The sequence below is a fragment of the Leucopleurus acutus genome (genome assembly GCF_964270905.1).
Source record: "Leucopleurus acutus genome assembly, chromosome: X".
In the NCBI taxonomy this organism is placed as follows: domain Eukaryota; kingdom Metazoa; phylum Chordata; class Mammalia; order Artiodactyla; family Delphinidae; genus Leucopleurus; species Leucopleurus acutus.
The window spans coordinates 16,631,506-16,635,880 of record NC_139148.1 but is presented as its reverse complement, the minus strand read 5'-3'; the positions used below and the strand labels follow the sequence as shown (position 1 = coordinate 16,635,880).

At 48.6% G+C, this 4,375-nt stretch overlaps 1 pseudogene across 1 annotated transcript; it reads right to left on the bottom strand.

Moving 5' to 3' along the window:
• Nucleotides 1-2,156: 2,156 nt before the first annotated feature.
• LOC309978081 (pancreatic progenitor cell differentiation and proliferation factor-like) lies at nucleotides 2,157-3,183 on the bottom strand (annotated as a pseudogene). The gene is made up of 2 exons: nucleotides 2,865-3,183; nucleotides 2,157-2,228 (listed from the first exon to the last, which is right to left on the bottom strand). The product of its transcript is annotated as a pancreatic progenitor cell differentiation and proliferation factor-like (transcript).
• Nucleotides 3,184-4,375: the final 1,192 nt, after the last annotated feature.

Genomic DNA, 4,375 nt, shown 5'->3' with positions numbered 1-4,375 from the left:
TTTTCTCTCAAAAAAACTTACAGCAAATCGGTAGAGAGCTAAAGGCCCCGACGGAGCTTGTTGGATGTCCCAGATGTAAACCCTGAGAGGAGAATTCACGTGAAAGTGATTTATTAGTAGGCGTTCCCAAGCAGGCGAGTGGGAAGCGGGTGTGGGAAGGAAGGAGGCCAAGCAAGAGTGCAGCAGCCTGCAAGCCCACAGAGGGTAACTTGGGCTCAGTCCTGAGGGAGCTCCGCGGACAGTGGAGGTCACACCTCAGAGCTGTCCCCATCGGGAGCACAGGGACTGGAGTTGCTCCTCCTGGCCTGTCAGTCAGTGGTCAAGGGCTACCCTGGGGGGCACCCCCAGCTCTCTTTGCCCAGGCAAAACCAGATTAAAACTGGGGCAACAGCTCCAAAATCGATAGAGCAAGTAGGATCGGAGAGTGAGACATGAGATGCTCTATGGCTTTGTCCGGGCCGCTCTGGACATCCGGGGAAGGCAAACCAATCTGAACACTTCCCTGGGGCGCAGCGACCTGGAGCTGAGAGAGAGAAACGCTTTGCCCTCGGCTGTGGAGTTGTGATAAGGTAAGCTGGAGCGTCAGTCACCCATGATGCGGATCATTGAGAGAGTGAAGGGACACCAGATTGAGTGGCAGCGGAACCGTCAAGGGAGCCCTGAGGGCATTCGAGTCCTTAGTTCGATTATTCCTCCCTTTTGCTGTGGTTTGGATTCAGAAATCGATTCTCCTCTTCACTTTATTCTTCAAATATTTATGGAGCTCCTACTATATACCAAGCACTGCTCAACGGCTGAGGCTGTGGATGTGAACAGAAAAGATAAAAGCCCTCTGCCCTCATAGAACTTACAGTCTAGTGGACAGAAAGCCAACTATATGTGTGAATTGTGAATTAGTTGTTTCCCCCACTAGACTGTAAGCTTCATTTTATATATATATATATATATATGTATATGACAATGTCCTATTGGGACAAGTGCTATGAAGAAAAAAAGCCAGTCAGAGCAAGCGGATAGAGTGAAGAGGGAGGTGGTTATTTGGAATAGGGAGGCCTTTCTGCAAAGAGATATTTGAGCAGAGACCTGAGTACAGTGAGGGTGTGAACTAGGCAAGGATGTGGGCAGGAGGTGAGTTTCTGTCGACTGCAACCAAGAGAGTCTTGAAAGTCTTTCTGACGATTTTGAAACATGGTGATTCGTGGGATTGTGTTTGCGCAGACCTGCCGTGGTCCCCAGGGCTAAGGGGGGTGTGCGTGTTCCTTCTGTGTCCAGTCTTGCCAAGGCAGCTCTAAGCAGGAGTTGGGGGCCTTTGCTGGGCGCTTTGCCTTGCTACTCAGGGCTGAGTGTTTACAGGGCCGTGGCTGACGCCACCCGCTGAGACGTGACGGTCTAGGAGATTTTCCTTTATGGTCATTTGGATTACAATGTTGGAACTTTTCTTTCCTAGTTCAGTTGTAAAATCAGGTTTTTAAATCTGCTTATGTGCCCTCTTACAACATCAGACTTCCTGGTTCAAGGGTGTGTTCTGTTTTGGTTTAAATCATGTTTATTAAGGTATCATTGGCATACAGTAAAAAATCACCCATTTTAGGTGTACAGTTCTCTGAATTTTGACAAATACACACAGTTGTGTTACGTGTACCACAATCATGATACACAACATTTCCATTGAAGCCGAATCTAGCCTCTCTATCCCGACACTGAATTAAATCTCAGAGACAGAGTTTTGGGTGAAGTAGAGAATAGCTTTATTGTTTTGCCAGGCAAAGGGGGCCACAGGTGGCTAATGCCCTCAAAACAGTGCGTCCCAACGTGGAGGGGGTAGTGAGAAATTTTATAGTAATGGTTCAAGGAGAATGTGATGAGCTCGTGGACATTCTTCTGATTGGCTGGTGGGGAGGTAAGTGGGCGTCAGCATCATCCACCTTCTGGTTCCACCTAGTCTGGGGTCTACGTGCTGCTGGGCAGCATAGGCAGCATACTGTAATTAACCGTTAACTTCTCCCACCTGGTGAGGGCTTCAGTCTCTGCAGAGCAGCTCAAAGATACTGTTACAGTGTGTGTGTATCCCTTGGGGGGAACCAGGACCCAGCCCCCAAATTACACTATTGTTTCTCTTGACTGTTCCTCCCTTGTCTCTGTATCCCCTCCCTTCCCTAATTAGCATCTGTTTGAACCTGCTCCTCCGCACTCAGGGAAGGTCGTGGAGGCTGAATGAAGCCGGTTTCCTGTAATCAAGGAATGGGGGACACAGAAAGGCTTTTGTGCCCAGGAGCCCCACAGGGTCCTGCTGCGCATCACTGTCACCCCAAGGATGTGTCCTGGAGAACACCTTAGGTCCTTTTTCTTCTCTCTCTCTTTGCTGAGAAGTTGGGGATACAAAGATACACAAGCATGGAAAATAAAGTTAATACTTGAAAACTGAAACTGAATATTTGGGAGTTAAGCTACAGCAGATAAACTATTATGTAATCTTTACTAAACATGTTTTTATATTAATTGAGCTGTTTCTTCTAGATACGTAAACAAAATAGTTAATATGTGAAGATTATAATCTTCACCTGGACATTTGAATTGTAGAGGATTGACTGTTTTTGTTTTGCCGGCTCCTTGGAGTTTATTTTCCACTTGGTGCAAGGCACAGGGTTTTGGGGTGTCAGGAAGGCTCTTGTGTGGCTTGGATAGTAAGGAGTGGGGTCCTCTCAACTTCCTTTTTGGTGTTTTGCTGTTTTAATATTAAAAAACAACTGCTTCCGCTGGCTGCAGCCCACTTAGTGTCGGGAGGGAAGGGGGGGCTCTGATGAGCCTAGTGCCTTGGAAGGAAGCCTGGCAGCTGTTGGGGGCCACTCAGGGCAGGGGCCTACAGTTGGTTTTGCCAGGCTGCTGCTTCCCCACGGCTTCCCGAGCCAGGTCATAGGTGATCGTGCTGGCGGAGGCCTGGGCAGATTCCGAGTGCTCTGAGGACGCAAACACTGTGGCCATGAACGGGAGAGTGGAGTTCCTGAAAAAGAAGCTAGCCCACCCGTGTCCTGCGTGGGCTTTGGGGAGAGCGGGCTGGTGGGGGATGGCTTCCCCAGGGCACTCGGCACTTCCGCAGGAGCTGTTACTGGAAGTGGCGCCCAGGCGGCGCCGATAGTAGTCGTGGGTGGCCACGAGTGGGCCGCTGGAGGGCATGGCTGCCATGCTTTTGCCTGTGGGCTGGGAGAAGCCTCGGCGACGACCCCTCGCGGGACTGGGAGCGCGATCACGGGCGGCGGGGACCAGGGCGCTAGGCCACGGAGCCCATCTGCGCAGGAGACCGCGGGTGGCCGTTCCACCGACAAAGTTTATCATATAATAATGTGAACATGTATGCTTTAAGAATAATTCAACTGTTTCTTCTTGGTAAGAAACTACTATTTAGTGGAAGTGGGATATTCCTTCAAGAATCATCTTGGTTCCAGTGCGTTCAAGACACACGCATTCAGATGAGCTGTGGATGTGCTTGTTCCTTCCCTTATCCCCACTCCCTCTCGCACCCTTGATCAGTGCCCTTCACTAACTCTCCAGGGATATCTTTCTTCCGTTTTCAACAAGCCAGTTCTCCTCTATCTGGGGGGGGGGAAATCGTTTAATTCTTCTCAAATATAGCTGGGTTCCCAGTAACTAACATTTGTTGAGTGCCAGTAAATTGCTAATTGCTTTTGGTCATTATCCCACTTTATTCTCCCAAACCCTGGTTGCAGGTAATATTTTACAGAAGAAAATATGATGGCCATGTGCCTAGACTTTCGGTGTTATGAAATCCCAGCAGGTCATCCCAAAGGATTTGCTGTGAGAATCAAATGTAATCAGTGAGGAAACTGAGGCTTGGGAGGGGCAGGAGGGTGTATATTTCAGGCTCTTGGGAAATCTGCTTCACGTTCCTCTTGCAGCTTGATTGCTTTGGCTTTGTCCCCAATCTCTGCAGCATGGCTCCATTTCTCCTTCATTCCCTGTACCTGAAACTCTTGGCCTTTACTCGAGGTTTTTTGAGGGCCACATATTGCGAGAAGTTGAGAGAATTTGAGAAATTCTCTCAAACTGGCTTAAATTTTAAGAGGTAAATATAAAGATAGGGGAGTATCTCACAGAACACAAGGTAGAAAGTACTGTTAGGCTTCTGACAGCACTGGCAGCAGGAATTAGAAAGCAGTCAGGAATGAGGGCAGCATCGTCTCAGTTACTTGAACATGAAATCCTTTATACATAGGATATCTTTAACATCCAGTAACTAGTGTTCCTTAGAACCTTGTCACACCAAGTGTGACCCAGGGACCATCAGTATCAGCTGAGAGCTTGTTAGAAATGCAGTCAGGCGGCACCCCTGGCCTACTGCAGCAGATTTTATATTTTA